Consider the following 18,575-nt stretch of genomic DNA (forward strand, 5'->3'; position numbering starts at 1 on the left):
AAATGAGGGAAGGTAAAGCACACTGTCGGTGAAATGAGGGAAGGTAGAGCACAGTGGGTGAAATGAGGGAAGGGAGAGCACAGTGGGGCTGACATGATGGAAGGTAGAGCACAGTGTGGGTGAGATGAGGGAAGGGGATAACAGTGTGGGTGAGATAAGGGAAGGGAGAGCACAGTGTCGGTGGAATGATGGAAGGGAGAGCACAGTGTGGGTGAAATGAGGGAAGGGAGGGCACAGTGTGGGTGAAATGACTGAAGGGAGGGCACAGTGTGTTGAACTGAGGGAAGGAGGAGCACAGTGTGGGTGAAATAAGGGAAGGGAGGGACAGTGTGGGTGAAATAAGGGAAGGGGGCACAGTGTATGTGCAATGAGGGAAGGGGGAGCACAGTGGTTGAAATGAGGGAAGGGAGAGTACAGTGTGGGTGAAATGAGGAAAGGGAGGACACAGTGTGGGTGCATTTGGGAAGGGGGAACACAGTGGGGGAAATGAGGGAAGGAGGAGCACAGTGTGGGTGAAATGAGGGAAGGGGGGCACAATGGGGGTGAAATGAGGGAAGGGAGGTCTCATTGTGGGTGAAATGAGGGAAGGGGGGACACAGTGAGGGTAAAATGAGGGAATGAGGAGCGCAGTGTGAGTGAAATGAGGGAAGAGAGGGCACACTGTGGGTGAAAGAGGGAAGGGAGGGCACAGTGTGGGTGATATGAGGGAAGAGAGGACACACTGTGGGTAAAATGAGGGAAGGAGGAGCACAGTGTGGGTAAAATGAGGGAATGGGGGCACAGTGTGGGTGTAATAAGGGAAGTGGGGCACATAGGGTGAAATGAATGAAGGGAGAGAACAGTTTGGTTGAAATGAGGGAAAGGAGGGCACAGTGTGGGTGAAATGAGGGAAGGTAGAGTACAGTGTGGGTGAAATGAGGGAAAGGAGGGCACAGTGTGGGTGAAACGAGGAAAGGGGGGCACAGTGTGGGTAAAATGAGGGAAGGGGGCACAGTGTGGGAGAAATGATTGATGGGAGAGCTCAGTAGGCGTGTAATGAGGGAAGGTAGAGCAAAGTGCGGGTGAAATGAGGGAAGGGAGGGCAGTGTGGGTAAAATGAGGGAAGGGGGAACTATGGGTGAAATGAGGGAAGGGGGCACAGTGTGGGTAAAATGAGGGATTGGAGAGCACAGTGTGGGTGAGATAAGTGAAGGGGATAAACGTGTGGGTGAGATGAGGGAAGGGAAAGCACAGTGATGGTGAAATGAGGGAAGGTAGAGCACAGTGTGAGAGAATTGAGGAAAGGGAGGACACAGTGTGGGTGCAATGAGGGAAGGGGGAGCACAGTGGGTGAAATGAGGGAAGAGAGGGAACAGTGTCGGTGAAAAGAGTGAAAGGAGTTCATAGTGTGGGTGAAATGAGGGAAGGGAGAGCACAGTGTGGGTGAAATGAGGGAAGAGAGGGCACAGTGGGTGAAATGAGGAAAGGGGGTCACAGTGGGTAAAATGAGGGAAGGGGGTACAGTGTGGGTGAAAAGAGGAAAGGGAGGGCACAGTGGGTGTGAAATGAGGGAAGGAAGAGCACAGAGTGGTTGAAATGAGGGAAGGTAGAGCACAGTGTGGGTGAAATGAGGGAAGGAAGAGCAAAGTGAGTGAAATGAAAGAAGGGGGGCACAGTGTGGGTGAAATGAGGAAAGGTAGGGCACAGAGGGTGAAATGAGGGAAGGGAGAGCACAGTGTGGGTGAAACGAGGGAAGGGAGAGAACAGTTTGGTTGAAATGAGGGAAGGTAGAGCACAGTGTGGGTTATATGATGAAAGGGAGGACACAGTGTGGGTAAAATGAGGGAATGAGGAGCACAGTGTGGGTGAAATGAGGGAATGAGGGCACAGTGTTGGTGTAATAAGGGAAGGTAGAGCACAGTGTGGGTGAAATGAGGGAAGGGAGGGCACAGTGTGGGTGAAATGAGGGAAGGTAGAGCACAGTGTGGGTGAAATAAGGGAAGGGAGGGCACAGTGTGGGTGAAACAAGTAAAGGGGGGCACAGTGTGGGTAACATGAGGGAAGGGGGCACAGTGTGGGTGAAATGATTGATGGGTGAGCTCAGTTGGGGTGTAATGAGTGAAGGTAGAGCACAGTGCGGGTGAAATGAGGGAAGGGGGCACTGTGGGTGAAATGAGGGAAGGGGTCACAGTGTGGGTAAGATGAGGGAAGGGAGAGCACAGTGTGGGTGAGATAAGTGAAGGGGATAAACGTGTGGGTGAGATGAGGGAAGGGAGAGCACAGTGTGGGTGAAATGAGGGAAGGGAGAGCACAGTTTGAGAGAAATGAGGAAAGGGAGGACACAGTGTGGGTGCAATGAGGGAAGGGGGAGCATAGTGGGTGAAATGAGGGAAGGGGGAGCACAGTGGGTGAAATGAGGGAGGTGGAGCACAGTGTGGGTGAAATGAGGGAAGGGGAGCACAGTGGAGGTGAAATGAGGGAAGGGAGGGCACAGTGTGGGTGAAATGAGGGAAGGGAGAGCACAGGGTGGGTGAAATGAGGAAACGGGTGCACAGTGGGTAAAATGAGGGAAAGGGGTACAGTGTGGGTGAAATGAGGAAAGGGAGGGAACAGTGAGGGTGAAATGAGGGATGGTAGAGCACAGCGTAGTTGAAATGAGGGAAGGTAGAGCACAGTGTGGGTGAAATGAGGGAAGGAAGAGAACAGTGGGTGAAATGAAAGAAGTGGGGCACAGTGTGGGTGAAATGAGGAAAGGGAGGGCACAGAGGGTGAAATGAGGGAAGGGAGAGCACAGTGTGGGTGAAACGAGGGAAGGGAGAGCACAGTGGGGGTGACATGATGGAAGGTAGAGCACAGTGTGGGTGAGATGAGTGAAGGGGATAACAGTGTGGGTGAAATGAGGGAAGGGAGTGCACAGTGTGGGTGAAATGAGGGAAGGGAGTGCACAGTGTGGGTGAAATGAGGGAAGGGGGGCACAGTGTGGGTAAAATGAGGGAAGGGGGCACATTGTGGGTGAAATGAGGGTAGGGATGGCACAGTGTGGGTGAAACGAGGGAAGGAGGAGCACAGTGTGGGTGAAATAAGGGAACGGAGGCACAGTGGGGGTGAAATAAGGGAAGGGGGGCACAGTGTGGGTGCAATGAGGGAAGTGGAGCACAGTGGGTGAAATGAGGGAAGGGAGAGCACAGTGTGAGAGAAATGAGGAAAGGGTGGACACAGTGTGGGTGCAATGAGGGAAGGGGGAGCACATTTGGTGAAATGAGGGAAGGAGGAGTACAGTGTGGGTAAAATGAGGGAAGGGGGGCACAGGGGGGTTGAAATGAGGGAAGGGAGGGCTCAGTGTGGGTGAAATGAGGGAAGGGAGGACACAGTGTGGGTAAAAAGATCGAAGGAGGAGCACAGTGTGGGTGAAATGAGGGAAGAGAGGGCACAGTGGGTGAAATGAGGAAAGGGGGGCACAGTGGGTAAAATGAGGGAAGGGGGTACAGTGTGGGTGAAATGAGGAAAGGGAGGGCACAGTGGGGGTGAATTGAGGGAAGGTAGAGCACAGTGTGATTGAAATGAGGGAAGGTAGAGCACAGTGGTTGAAATGAGGGAAGGAAGAGCACAGTGGGTGAAATGAAAGTAGGGGGGCACAGTGTTGGTGAAATGAGGAAAGGGAGGGCACAGAGGGTGAAAAGAGGGAAGGGAAAGCACAGAGTGGGTGAAACGAGAGAAGGGAGAGAACAGTTTGGTTGAAATGAGGGAAGGGAGGGCGCAGTGTGGGTGAAATGAGGGAAGGGAGAGCACAGTGTGGAAGAAATGAGGGAAGGGAGGGCACAGAGGGTGAAATGAGGAAAGTGGGGCACAGTGGGTAAAATGAGGGAAGAGGGTACAGTGTGGTTGAAATGAGGAAAGGGAGGACACAGAGGGGGTGAAATGAGGGAAGGTAGAACACAGTCTGGGTGAAATGAGGGAAGGTAGAGCACAGAGGGGGTAAAATGAGGGAAGGTAGAGCACATTGTTGGTGAAATGAGGGAAGGGAGGGTAATTTGGGTAAAATGAACGAAGAGGGCACTGTGGGTGAAATGAGGGAAGGGAGTGCACAGTGTGGGTGAAAAGAGGGAAGGGAGAGCACAGTGAGGGTGAAATGAGGGAAGGTAGAGCACAGTGTGGGTGAAATGAGGTAAGGATGAGGGAAGGGAGAGCAAGTGTGGGTGATATGTGGGAAGGGAGGGCACAGTGTGGGTGAAATGAGGGAAAGGGGGCACAGTGTGGGTAAATGAGGGAAGGGGGCACAGTGAGGGTGAAATGAGGGAAGGGAGGGCACAGTATGGGTGAAATGAGGGAAGATGGAGCACAGTGTGGGTGAAATGAGGGAAGGAGGAGCACAGTGTGGGTGAAATGAGGGAAGCGGGGCACAGTGTGGGTAAAATGAGGGAAGGGAGGGCACAGTGTCGGGGAAATGAGGGAAGGAGGAGGACAGTGTCAGTGAAATGAGGGAAGAAAGGGCACAGTGGGGCTAGAATAAGGGAAGGTAGGGCACAGTATGGGGGAAATGATGGAAGGAGGAGCACAATGTGGGTGAAATGAGGGAAGGGAGGGCACAGAGTGGGGGAAATGAGGGAAGGGAGGGCACAGTGTGGGTGAAATGAGAGAAGGAGGAGCACAGTGTGGGAGAAATGAGGGAAGGAGGAGCACAGTGTGGGTGAATAGAGGGAAGGGGGGCACAGTGTTGGTAAAATGAGGGAATGGAGGGCACAGTGTGGGGGAAATGAGGGAAGGGGGGTGCAGTTTGGGTGAAATGAGGGAATGGAGGGAACAATGTGGGTGAAATGAGGGAAGGGAGAGCACAGTGTGGTTGAAATGAGGGAAGGGAGAGCACAGTGTGGGTGAAATGAGAGATGGGAGGGCAAAGTTGGTGAAATGAGGAAAGGGGGGCACAGTGGGTAAAATGAGGGAAGGGGGTACAGTGTGGGTGAAATGAGGAAAGGGAGGGCACAGTGGGGGTGAAATGAGGGAAGGTAGAGCACAGTGTGGGTGAAATGAGGGAAGGAAGAGCACAGTGTGGGTGAGATGAGGGAAGGGGATAACAGTGTGTGTGAGATGAGGGAAGGGAGAGCACATTACGGATGAAATGAGGGAAGGGAGGGCACAGTGTGGGTGAAATGAGGGAAGGGAGGGTACAGTGTGGGTGAAATGAGGGAAGGTAAAGCATACTGTGGGTGAAATGAGGGAAGGGAGAGCACAGTGGGGGTGACATGATGGAAGGTACAGCACAGTGGCGGTGAGATGAGGGAAGGGAGAGCACAGTGTGGGTGAAATGAGGGAAGGGAGGGCACAGTGTGGGTGAAATGAGGGAAGGTAAAGCATACTGTGGGTGAAATGAGGGAAGGGAGAGCACAGTGGGGGTGACCTGATGGAAGGTACAGCACAGTGGGGGTGAGATGAGGGAAGGGAGAGCACAGTGTGGGTGAAATGAGGGAAGGGAGGGCACAGTGTGGGTGAAATGAGGGAAGTGGGGCACAGTGTGGGTAAATGAGGGAAGGGGGCACAGTGTGGGTGAAATGAGCGAAGGGAGGGCACAGTGTGGGTGAAATAAGGGAAGGGAGGCACAGTGTGGGTGAAATAAGGGAAGGGAGGCACAGTGTGGGTGAAATAAGGGAAGGGGGGCACAGTGTGGGTGCAATGAGGGAAGGGGGAGCACAGTGGGTGAAATGAGGGAAGGGAGAGCACAGTGTAGGTGAAATGAGGAAAGGGAGGACACAGTGTGGGTGCTATGAGGGAAGGGGGAGCACATTTGGTGAAATGAGGGAAGGAAGAGTACAGTGTGGGTGAAATGAGGGAAGGGGGGCACAGGGGGGTTGAAATGAGGGAAGGTAGGGCTCAGTGTGGGTGAAATGAGGGAAGGGACGACACAGTGTGGGTAAAAAGATCAAAAGAGGAGCACAGTGTGGGTGAAATGAGGAAAGGGAGGACACAGTGTGGGTGCATTTGGGAAGGGGGAACACTGTGGGGGAAATGAGGGAAGGAGGAGCACAGTGTGGGTGAAATGAGGGAAGGGGGGCACAATGGGGGTGAAATGAGGGAAGGGAGGGCTCATTTTGGGTGAAATGAGGGAAGGGGGGACACAGTGTGGGTAAAATGAGGGAATGAGGAGCGCAGTGTGAGTGAAATGAGGGAAGACAGGGCACACTGTGGGTGAAAAGAGGGAAGGGAGGGCACAGTGTGGGTGATATGAGGGAAGAGAGGACACACTGTGGGTAAAATGAGGGAAGGAGGAGCACAGTGTGGGTAAAATGAGGGAATGGGGGCACAGTGTGGGTGTAATGAGGGAAGGGGGGCACAGGGGGGTTGAAATAAGGGAAGGCAGAGCACAGTGTGGGTGAAATGAGGGAAGGAAGAGCACAGTGGGTGAAATGAGAGAAGGGGGGCACAGTGTGGTTGAAATGAGGAAAGGGAGGGCACAGAGAGTGAAATGAGGGAAGGGAGAGCACAGTGTGGGTGAAACGAGGGAAGGGAGAGCACAGTGGGGGTGACATGACGGAAGGTAGAGCACAGTGTGGGTGAGATGAGGGAAGGGGATAACAGTGTGGGTGAAATGAAGGAAGGGGATAACAGTGTGGGTGAAATGAGGGAAGGGAGTGCACAGTGTGGGTGAAATGAGGGAAGGGAGGGCACAGTGTGGGTGAAATGAGGGAAGGGGGGCACAGTGTGGGTAAAATGAGGGAAGGGGGCACATTGTGGGTGAAATGAGGGTAGGGAGGGCACAGTGTGGGTGAAACGAGGGAAGGAGGAGCACAGTGTGGGTGAAATAAGGGAAGGGGGGCACAGTGTGGGTAAAATGAGGGAAGGGAGGGCACAGTGTCATGGAAATTAGGGAAGGAAGAGCACAGTGGGTGAAATGACAGAAAGAAAGGGAAAGTGGGGGTAAAATGAGGGAAGGGAGGGCACTGTGTGGGGGAAATGATGGAAGGAGGAGCACAATGTGGTGAAATGAGGGAAGGGAGGGCACAGTGTGGGTGAAATGAGGGAAGGGGGGTACAGTGTGGGTAAAATGAGGGAAGGGAGGGCACAGTGTCGGTGAAATGAAGGAAGGAAGGGCACAGTGTGGGTGAAATGAGGGAAGGAGGAGCACAGTGTGGGTGAAATGATGGAAGGGGGATCACAGTGGGTGAAAGCAGGAGCACAGTGTGGGTGAAATGAGGGAAGGAGAAGCACAGTGTGGGTGAAATGAGGGAAGGAGGAGCACAGTGTGGGTGAAATGAGGGAAGGGGGAGCACAGGGGTGAAAGGAGGAGCACAGTGTGGGTAAAATGAGAGAAGGGGAGCACAGTGTGGGTGATATGAGGGAAAGGAGGAGCAGTGTGGGTGAAATGAGGGAAGGTGGAGCACAGTGGGTGAAAGGAGGAGCACAGTGTGGGTAAAATGAGAGAAGGGGGGCAGTGTGGGTGAAATGAGGGAAGGGAGGGCACAGTGTGGGTGAAATGAGGGAAGGTAAAGCACAGTGTGGGGGAAATGAGGGAAGGGGGAGCACAGGGGTGAAAGGAGGAGCACAGTGTGGGTAAAATGAGAGAAGGGGAGCACAGTGTGGGTGATATGAGGGAAAGGAGGAGCAGTGTGGGTGAAATGAGGGAAGGTGGAGCACAGTGGGTGAAAGGAGGAGCACAGTGTGGGTAAAATGAGAGAAGGGGGGCAGTGTGGGTGAAATGAGGGAAGGGAGGGCACAGTGTGGGTGAAATGAGGGAAGGTAAAGCACAGTGTGGGGGAAATGAGGGAATCGAGGGCACAGAGTTGGTGAAATGAGGGAAGGTAGAGCACAGTGTGGGTGAAATGAGGGAAGGGGGGCGCAGCGCATGTGAAGTGAGGGAAGAGAGGGCACAGTTTTGGGTGAAATGAGGGAAGGGAGAGCACAGTTTGGGTGAAATGAGGGAAGGGAGAGCACAGTGTGGGTGAAATGAGGGAAGGGAGGGCACAGTTGGTGAAATGAGGAAAGGGGGGCACAGTGGGTAAAATGAGGGAAGGGGGTACAGTGTGGCTGAAATGAGGGAAGGGAGGGCACAGTGGGGGTGAAATGAGGGAAGGTAGAGCACACTGTGGGTGAAATGAGGGAAGGTAGAGCACAGTGTGGGTGAAATGAGGGAAGGTAGAGCACAGTGGGTGAAATGAGGGAAGGGAGGGCACAGTGTGGGTGAAATGAAGGAAAGTAGAGCACAGTGTGGGTGAAATGAGGGAAGGGGGCAACGTGTGGGTGAAATGAGGAAAGGGAGGGCACAGTTGGTGAAATGAGGGAAGGGATAGCACAGTGTGGATGAAATGAGGGAAGAGAGAGCACAGTTTGGTTGAAGTGAGGGAAGGGAGGGCAGTGTGGGTAAAATGGATGAAGGGGGCACTGTGGGTGAAATGAGGGAAGGGGGCACAGTGTGGGTAAAATGAGGGAAGGGAGAGCACAGTGTGGGTGAAATGAGGGAATGGAGGGCACAGTGTGGGTGAAATGAGGGAAGGTAGAGCACACTGTGGGTGAAATGAGGGAAGGTAGAGCACAGTGTGGGTGAGATGAGGCAAGGTGATAACAGTGTGGGTGAGATGAGGGAAGGGAGAGCACAGTTTGGGTGAAATGAGAGAAGGGAGGGCACAGTGTGGGTGAAAAGAGGGAAGGGGCACACTGTGGGTGAAAAGAGGGAAGGGGCACAGTGTGGGAGAAATGAGGGTAGGGGGAACAGTGTGGGTGAAATGAGGGAAGGGAGGGCACAGTGTGGGTGAAATGAGGGAAGGAGGAGTACAGTGTGGGTGAAATAAGTGAAGGGGGGCACAGTGTGGGTGCAACGAGGGAAGGGGGAACACAGTGGGTGAAATGAGGGAACAGTGGGGGTGAATTAAAGGAAGGGGGCACAGTGTGGGTGCAATGAGGGAAGGGGGAGCACAGTGGGTGAAATGTGGGAAGGGAGAGTACAGTGTGGGTGAAATGAGGAAAGGGAGGACACAGTGTGGGTGTAATGAGGGAAGGCGTTGCACAGTGTGGGTGAATTGAGGGAAGGGGGGCACAGTGTGGGTGAAATGAGGGAAGGGAGGGCTCAGTGTTGGTGAAATGAGGGAAGCGGGAGCACAGTGGGGGAAATGAGGGAAGGAGGAGCACAGTGTGGATGATATGAGGTAAGGGAGGACACAGTGTGGGTGAAATAAGGGAAGGGGGAGCACAGTGGGTCAAATGAGGGAAGGAGGAGCACAGTGTGGGTGAAATAAGGGAAGGGGGCACAGTGTGGGTGAAATGAGGGAAGGAGGAGAACAGTGTGGGTGAAATGAGGGAAGGGGGCACAGTGTGGGTGAAATGAGGGAAGGGGGAGCACAGTGTGGGTGCAATGAGGGAAAGAGGAGCACAGTGTGGGTGAAATGAGGGAAGGGAGAGCACAGTGAGGGTGAAATGAGGGAAGGAGGAGCACAGCATGGCTGAAATGAGGGAAGGGGGGTACAGTGGGTGAAATGAGGGCTGAGAGGGCACAGTGTTGGTGAAATGAAGGAAGGGAGGGCACAGTATGGGTGAAATGAGGGAAGGGAGGGCACAGTGTGGGTGAAATGAGGGAAGGGAGGGCACAGTGTGGGGTAAATGATGGAAGGAGGAGCACAATGTGGGTGAAATGAGGGAAGGGAGAGCACAGTGTGGGTGAAATGAGGGAAGGAGGAGCACAGTGTGGGTGAAATGAGGGAAGGGGGCACAGTGTGAGTAAAATGAGGGAAGGGAGGGCACAGTGTGGGGGAAATGAGGGAAGGAAGAGCACAGTGTGGGTGAAATGAGGGAAGGAAGGGCACAGTGGGGTTAAAATGAGGGAAGGTAGGGCACAGTGTGGGGAAAATGATGGAAGGAGGAGCACAATGTGGGTGAAATGAGGGAAGGGAGGGCACAGAGTGGGGGAAGAGTGAATGGAGGGCACATGGTGGGCGAAATGAGGGAAGGAGGAGCACAGTGTGGGAGAAATGAGGGAAGGAGGAGCACAGTGTCAGTGAAATGATGGAAGGGGGGAACAGTGGGTGAAATAAGGGAAGGGAGAGCACAGTGTAGGTGAAATGAGGAAAGGGAGGACACAGTGTGGTTGCAATGAGGGAAGGGGGAGCACAGTGGGTGAAATGAGGGAAGGGGTGCTCAGGTGGGGTGAAATGAGGGAAGCGAGGGCTCAGTGTGGGTGAAATGAGGGAAGGGAGGGCACAGTGTGGGTGAAATGAGGGAAGGTAAAGCACACTGTCGGTGAAATGAGGGAAGGTAGAGCACAGGGGGTGAAATGAGGAAAGGGAGAGCACAGTGTGGGTGAGATGAGGGAAGGGGATAACAGTGTGGGTGAGATGAGGGAAGGGAAGGCACATTGTGGGTGAAATGAGTGAAGGAGGAGCACAGTGTGGGTGAAATAAGGGAAGGGAGGCACAGTGTGGGTGAAATAAGGGAAGGGGGCACAGTGTATGTGCAATGAGGGAAGGGGGAGCACAGTGAGTGAAATGAGGGAAGGCAGAGCACAGTGCGGGTGAAATGAGGAAAGGGAGGACACAGTGTGGGTGCATTTGGGAAGGGGGAGCACAGTGTGGGTGCATTTGGGAAGGGGGAGCACAGTGGGGGAAATGAGGGAAGGAGGAGCACAGTGTGTGTGAAATGAGGGAAGGGGGGCAAAATGGGGGTGAAATGAGGGAAGAGAGGACACACTGTGGGTAAAATGAGGGAAGGAGGAGCACAGTTTGGGTAAAATGAGGGAATGGGGCACATAGGGTGAAATGAATGAAGGGAGAGAACAGTTTGGTTGAAATGAGGGAAAGGAGGGCACAGTGTGGGTGAAATGAGGGAAGGTAGAGTACAGTGTTGGTGAAATGAGGGAAGGGAGGGCACAGTGTGGGTGAAACGAGGAAAGGGGGGCACAGTGTGGGTAAAATGAGGGAAGGGGGCACAGTGTGGGTGAAATGATTGATGGGAGAGCTCAGCAGGCGTGTAATGAGGGAAGGTAGAGCACAGTGCGGGTGAAATGAGGGAAGGGAGGGCAGTGTGGGTAAAATGAGGGAAGGGGGAACTGTGGGTGAAATGAGGGAAGGGGGCACAGTGTGGGTAAAATGAGGGAAGGTAGAGCACAGTGTGTGTGAAATGAGGGAAGGGGGGCAAAATGGGGGTGAAATGAGGGAAGAGAGGACACACTGTGGGTAAAATGAGGGAAGGAGGAGCACAGTGTGGGTAAAATGAGGGAATGGGGCACATAGGGTGAAATGAATGAAGGGAGAGAACAGTTTGGTTGAAATGAGGAAAAGGAGGGCACAGTGTGGGTGAAATGAGGGAAGGTAGAGTACAGTGTTGGTGAAATGAGGGAAGGGAGGGCACAGTGTGGGTGAAACGAGGAAAGGGGGGCACAGTGTGGGTAAAATGAGGGAAGGGGGCACAGTGTGGGTGAAATGATTGATGGGAGAGCTCAGCAGGCATGTAATGAGGGAAGGTAGAGCACAGTGCGGGTGAAATGAGGGAAGGGAGGGCAGTGTGGGTAAAATGAGGGAAGGGGGAACTGTGGGTGAAATGAGGGAAGGGGGCACAGTGTGGGTAAAATGAGGGAAGGTAGAGCACAGTGTGGGTGAGATAAGGGAAGGGGATAAACGTGTGGGTGAGATGAGGGGAGAGCACAGCGTGGGTGAAATGAGGGAAGGCAGAGCACAGTGTGAGAGAAATGAGGAAAGAAAGGACACAGTGTGGGTGCAATGAGGGAAGGGGGAGCACAGTGGGTGAAATGAGGGAAGAGAGGGCACAGTGAGGGTGAAAAGAGGGAAAGGAGGGCACAGTGTGGGTGAAATTAGGAAAGGGAGGACACAGTGTGGGTGCAATGAGGGAAGGGGGAGCACAGTGGGTGAAATGAGGAAAGGTGGAGCACAGTGTGGGTGAAATGAGGGAAGGGGAGCACAGTGGGGGTGAAATGAGGGAAGGGAGGGCACAGTGTGGGTGTAATGAGGGAAGGGAGATCACAGTGTGGGTGAAATGAGGGAAGAGAGGGCACAGTGAGTGAAATGAGGAAAGGGGGTCACAGTGGGTAAAATGAGGGAAGGGGGTACAGTGTGGGTGAAATGAGGGAAGGTAGAGCACAGTGTGGGTGAAATGAGGGAAGGAAGAGCACAGTGGGTGAAATGAAAGAAGGGGGGCTCAGTGTGGGTGAAATAAGGGAAGGGGGGCACAGTGTGGGTAATATGAGGGAAGGGGGCACATTGTGGGTGAAATGAGGGTAGGGAAGGCACAGTGTGGGAGAAACTAGGGAAGGAGGAGCACAGTGTGGGTGAAACGAGGGAAGGAGGAGCACAGTGTGGGTGAAATAAGGGAAGGGAGGCACAGTGTGGGTGCAATGAGGGAAGGGGAGCACAGTGGGTGAAATGAGGGAAGGGAGAGCACAGTGTGAGAGAAATGAGGAAAGGGAGGACACAGTGTGGGTACAATGAGGGAAGGGGGAGCACAGTGGGTGAAATGAGGGAAGGGGGAGCACAGTGTGGGTGAAATGAGGGAAGGGGGGCACACTGGGGGTGATATGAGGGAAGGGAGGGCTCAGTGTGGGTGAAGCGAGGAAAGGGGGGCACAGGGTGGGTAAAATGAGGGAAGGGGCACAGTTTGGGTGAAATAATTGATGGGAGAGCACAGTGGTGGTGAAATGAGGGAAGGTAGAGCACAGTGTGGGTGAAATGAGGGAAGGGAGGGCAGTTTGGGAAAAATGAAGGAAGGGGCACTGTGGGTGAAATGAAGGAAGGGAGAGCAGAGTGTGGGTGAAATGAGGGAAGGGAGGACACAGTGTGGGTTAAAAGATCGAAAGAGGAGTACAGTGTGGGTGAAATGAGGGGAGAGAGGGCACAGTGTGGGTGAAATGAGGGAAGGTAAAGTACACTGTCGGTGAAATGAGGGAAGGTAGAGGACAGTGGGTGAAATGAGGGAAGGGAGAGCACAGTGGGGCTGACATGACGGAAGGTAGAGCACAGTGTGGGTGAGATGAGGGAAGGGGATAACAGTGTGGGTGAGATGAGGGAACGGAGAGCACAGTGTGGGTGAAATGAGGGAAGGGAGGGCACATTGTGGGTGAAATGAGGGAAGGGAAAGCACACTGTCGGTGAAATGAGGGAAGGTAGAGCACAGTGGGTGAAATGAGGGAAGGGAGAGCACAGTGGGGCTGACATGACGGAAGGTAGAGCACAGTGTGGGTGAGATGAGGGAAGGGGATAACAGTGTTGGTGAGATGAGGGAAGGGAGGGCACAGTGTCGGTGGAATGAAGGAACAGAGAGCAAAGTGTGGGTGAAATGAGGGAAGGGAGTGCACAGTGTGGGTGAAATGACTGAAGGGAGGGCACAGTGTGTTGAACTGAGGGAAGGAGGAGCACAGTGTGGGTGAAATAAGGGAAGGGAGGGACAGTGTGGGTGAAATAAGGGAAGGGGGCACAGTGTATGTGCAATGAGGGAAGGGGGAGCACAGTGGTTGAAATGAGGGAAGGGAGAGCACAGTGTGGGTGAAATGAGGAAAGGGAGGACACAGTGTGGGTGCATTTGGGAAGGGGGAACACAGTGGGGGAAATGAGGGAAGGAGGAGCACAGTGTGGGTGAAATGAGGGAAGGGGGGCACAATGGGGGTGAAATGAGGGAAGGGAGGTCTCATTGTGGGTGAAATGAGGGAAGGGGGGACACAGTGTGGGTAAAATGAGGGAATGAGGAGCGCAGTGTGAGTGAAATGAGGGAAGAGAGGGCACACTGTGGGTGAAAAGAGGGAAGGGAGGGCACAGTGTGGGTGATATGAGGGAAGAGAGGACACACTGTGGGTAAAATGAGGGAAGGAGGAGCACAGTGTGGGTAAAATGAGGGAATGGGGCACAGTGTGGGTGTAATAAGGGAAGTGGGGCACATAGGGTGAAATGAATGAAGGGAGAGAACAGTTTGGTTGAAATGAGGGAAAGGAGGGCACAGTGTGGGTGAAATGAGGGAAGGTAGAGTACAGTGTGGGTGAAATGAGGGAAAGGAGGTCACAGTGTGGGTGAAACGAGGAAAGGGGGGCACAGTGTGGGTAAAATGAGGGAAGGGGGCACAGTGTGGGAGAAATGATTGATGGGAGAGCTCAGTAGGCGTGTAATGAGGGAAGGTAGAGCAAAGTGCGGGTGAAATGAGGGAAGGGAGGGCAGTGTGGGTAAAATGAGGGAAGGGGGAACTATGGGTGAAATGAGGGAAGGGGGCACAGTGTGGGTAAAATGAGGGATTGGAGAGCACACTGTGGGTGAGATAAGTGAAGGGGATAAACGTGTGGGTGAGATGAGGGAAGGGAGAGCACAGTGATGGTGAAATGAGGGAAGGTAGAGCACAGTGTGAGAGAAATGAGGAATGGGAGGACACAGTGTGGGTGCAATGAGGGAAGGGGGAGCACAGTGGGTGAAATGAGGGAAGATAGGGCACAGTGTGGGTGAAAAGAGGGAAAGGAGGGCACAATGTGGGTGAAATTAGGAAAGGGAGGACACAGTGTGGGTGCAATGAGGGAAGGGGGGGCACAGTGGGTGAAATGAGGAATGGTGGAGCACAGTGTGGGTGAAATGAGGGAAGGGGAGCACAGTGGGGGTGAAATGAGGGAAGGGAGGGCACAGTGTGGGCGTAATGAGGGAAGGGAGATCACAGTGTGGGTGAAATGAGGGAAGAGAGGGCACAGAGGGTGAAATGAGGAAAGGGGGGCACAGTGGGTAAAATGAGGGAAGGGGGTACAGTGTGGGTGAAATGAGGGAAGGTAGAGCACAGTGTGGTTGAAATGAGGGAAGGTAGAGCACAGTGTGGGTGAAATGAGGGAAGGAAGAGCACAGTGGGTGAAATGAAAGAAGGGGGGCTCAGAGTGGGTGAAATGAGGAAAGGGAGGGCACAGAGGGTGAAATGAGGGAAGGGAGAGAACAGTTTGGTTGAAATGAGGGAAGGGAGGGCACAGTGTGGGTGAAATGATTGAAGGTAGAGCACAGTGTGGATGAAATAAGGGAAGGTAGAGCACAGTGGGTGGAATGAGGGAAGGGAGAGCACAGTGGGGGTGTCATGACGGAAGGTAGAGCACAGTGTAGGTCAGATGAGGGAAGGGGATAACAGTGTGGGTGAGATGAGGGATGGGAGAGCACAGTGTGGGTGAAATGAGGGAAGGGAGGGCACAGTGTGGGAGAAATAAGGGAAGGGGAGCACAGTGTGGGTAATATGAGGGAAGGGGCACATTGTGGGTAAAATGAGGGTAGGGAGGGCACAGTGTGGGTGAAAAGAGGGAAGGAGGAGCACAGTGTGGGTGAAACGAGGGAAGGAGGAGCACAGTGTGGGTGAAATAAGGGAAGGGAGGCACAGTGTGGGTGCAATGAGGGAAGGGGAGCACAGTGGGTGAAATGAGGGAAGGGAGAGCACAGTGTGAGAGAAATGAGGAAAGGGAGGACACAGTGTGGGTGCAATGAGGGAAGGGGGAGCACAGTGGGTGAAATGAGGGAAGAGAGGGCACAGTGAGGGTGAAAAGAGGGAAAGGAGGGCACAGTGTGGGTGAAATTAGGAAAGGGAGGACACAGTGTGGGTGCAATGAGGGAAGGGGGAGCACAGTGGGTGAAATGAGGAAAGGTGGAGCACAGTGTGTGTGAAATGAGGGAAGGGGAGCACAGTGGGGGTGAAATGAGGGAAGGGAGGGCACAGTGTGGGTGTAATGAGGGAAGAGAGATCACAGTGTGGGTGAAATGAGGGAAGAGAGGGCACAGTGAGTGAAATGAGGAAAGGGGGTCACAGTGGGTAAAATGAGGGAAGGGGGTACAGTGTGGGTGAAATGAGGGAAGGTAGAGCACAGTGTGGGTGAAATGAGGGAAGGAAGAGCACAGTGGGTGAAATGAAAGAAGGGGGGCTCAGTGTGGGTGAAATATGGGAAGGGGGGCACATTGTGGGTAATATGAGGGAAGGGGGCACATTGGGGGTGAAATGAGGGTAGGGAGGGCACAGTGTGGGAGAAACTAGGGAAGGAGGAGCACAGTGTGGGTGAAACGAGGGAAGGAGGAGCACAGTGTGGGTGAAATAAGGGAAGGGAGGCACAGTGTGGGTGCAATGAGGGAAGGGGAGCACAGTGGGTGAAATGAGGGAAGGGAGAGCACAGTGTGAGAGAAATGAGGAAAGGGAGGACACAGTGTGGGTGCAATGAGGGAAGGGGGAGCACAGTGGGTGAAATGAGGGAAGGGGGAGCACAGTGTGGGTGAAATGAGGGAAGGGGGGCACACTGGGGGTGATATGAGGGAAGGGAGGGCTCAGTGTGGGTGAAAAGAGGGCAGGGAGGACACAGTGTGGGTAAAAAGATCAAAGAAGGAGCACAGTGTGGGTGAAATGAGGGAAGGTGGGACACAGTGTGGGTGAAATTAGCAAAGGGAGAACACAGTGTGGGTGCAATGAGAGAAGGGGGAGCACAGTGGGTGAAATGAGGGAAGGTGGAGCACAGTGTGGGTGAAATGAGGGAAGGGGAGCACAGTGGGGGTGAAATGAGGGAAGGGAGGGCACAGTGTGGGTGAAATGAGGGAAGGGAGAGCACAGTGTGGGTGAAATGAGGGAAGAGAGGGCACAGTGGGTGAGATGAGGAATGGGGGGCACAGTGGGTAAAATGAGGGAAGGGGGTACAGTGTGGGTGAAATGAGGAAAGGGAGGGCACAGTGGGGGTGAAATGAGGGAAGGAAGAGCACAGTGTAGTTGAAATGAGAAAAGGAAGAGCACAGTTGGTGAAATGAAAGAAGGGGGGCACAGTGTGGGTGAAATGAGGAAAGGGAGGGCACAGAGGGTGAAATGAGGGAAGGGAGAGCACAGTGTGGGTGAAATGAGGAAAGGAGGACACAGTGTGGGTAAAATGAGGGAAGAAGGAGCACAGTGTGGGTGAAATGAGGGAATGGGGGCACAGTGTGGGTGTAATAAGGGAAGGTAGAGCACAGTGTGGGTGAATTGAGGGAAGGGAGGGCACAGTGTGGGTGAAATGAGGGAAGGGAGAGCACAGTGGGGCTGTAATGACAGAAGGTAGAGCACAGTGTGGGTGAGAAGAGGGAAGGGGATAACAGTGTGGGTGAGATGTGGGAAGGGAGAGCACAGTGTGGGTGAAATGAAGGAAGGGAGAGCACAGAGTGGGTGAAATGAGGAAAGGGAGGGCACAGTGTGGGTGAAATGAGGGATGGGAGGGCACAGTGTGGGTGAAATGAGGGAAGGGAGAGCACAGTGTGGGTGAAATGAGGGAATATAGGGCACAATGGGTGAAATGAGGAATGGGGGCACAGTGGGTAAAATGAGGGAAGGGGGTACAGTGTGGGTGAAATGAGGAAAAGGAGGGCACAGTGGGGTGAAATGAGGGAAGGTAGAGCACAGTGTGGGTGAAATGAGGGAAGGAAGAGCACAGTGGGTGAAATGAAAGAAGGGGGGCACAGTGTGGGTGAAATGAGGAAAGGGAGGGCACAGAGGGTGAAATGAGGGAAGGGAGAGCACAGTGTGGGTGAAACGAAGGAAGGGAGAGAACAGTTTTGTTGAAATGAGGGATGGGAGGGCGCAGTGTGGGTGAAATGATGGAAGGTAGAGCCCAATGTGGGTGAAATGAGGGAAGGGATGGCACAGTGTGGGTGAAGCGAGGAAAGGGGGGCACAGGGTGGGTAAAATGAGGGAAGGGGCACAGTTTGGGTGAAATAATTGATGGGAGAGCACAGTGGTGGTGAAATGAGGGAAGGTAGAGCACAGTGTGGGTGAAATGAGGGAAGGGAGGGCAGTTTGGGAAAAATGACGGAAGGGGCACTGTGGGTGAAATGAAGGAAGGGAGAGCAGAGTGTGGGTGAAATGAGGGAAGGGAGGACACAGTGTGGGTTAAAAGATCGAAAGAGGAGTACAGTGTGGGTGAAATGAGGGGAGAGAGGGCACAGTGTGGGTGAAATGAGGGAAGGTAAAGTACACTGTCGGTGAAATGAGGGAAGGTAGAGGACAGTGGGTGAAATGAGGGAAGGGAGAGCACAGTGGGGCTGACATGACGGAAGGTAGAGCACAGTGTGGGTGAAATGAGGGAAGGGGATAACAGTGTGGGTGAGATGAGGGAACGGAGAGCACAGTGTGGGTGAAATGTGGGAAGGGAGGGCACATTGTGGGTGAAATGAGGGAAGGTAAAGCACACTGTCGGTGAAATGAGGGAAGGTAGAGCACAGTGGGTGAAATGAGGGAAGGGAGAGCACAGTGGGGCTGACATGACGGAAGGTAGAGCACAGTGTGGGTGAGATGAGGGAAGGGGATAACAGTGTTGGTGAGATGAGGGAAGGGAGGGCACAGTGTCGGTGGAATGAAGGAACAGAGAGCAAAGTGTGGGTGAAATGAGGGAAGGGAGTGCACAGTGTGGGTGAAATGACTGAAGGGAGGGCACAGTGTGTTGAACTGAGGGAAGGAGGAGCACAGTGTGGGTGAAATAAGGGAAGGGAGGGACAGTGTGGGTGAAATAAGGGAAGGGGGCACAGTGTATGTGCAATGAGGGAAGGGGGAGCACAGTGGTTGAAATGAGGGAAGGGAGAGCACAGTGTGGGTGAAATGAGGAAAGGGAGGACACAGTGTGGGTGCTTTTGGGAAGGGGGAACACAGTGGGGGAAATGAGGGAAGGAGGA

Source organism: Taudactylus pleione, unplaced genomic scaffold, assembly GCF_031769625.1.
Source record: "Taudactylus pleione unplaced genomic scaffold, aTauple2 ptg000266l, whole genome shotgun sequence".
Taxonomy (NCBI): domain Eukaryota; kingdom Metazoa; phylum Chordata; class Amphibia; order Anura; family Myobatrachidae; genus Taudactylus; species Taudactylus pleione.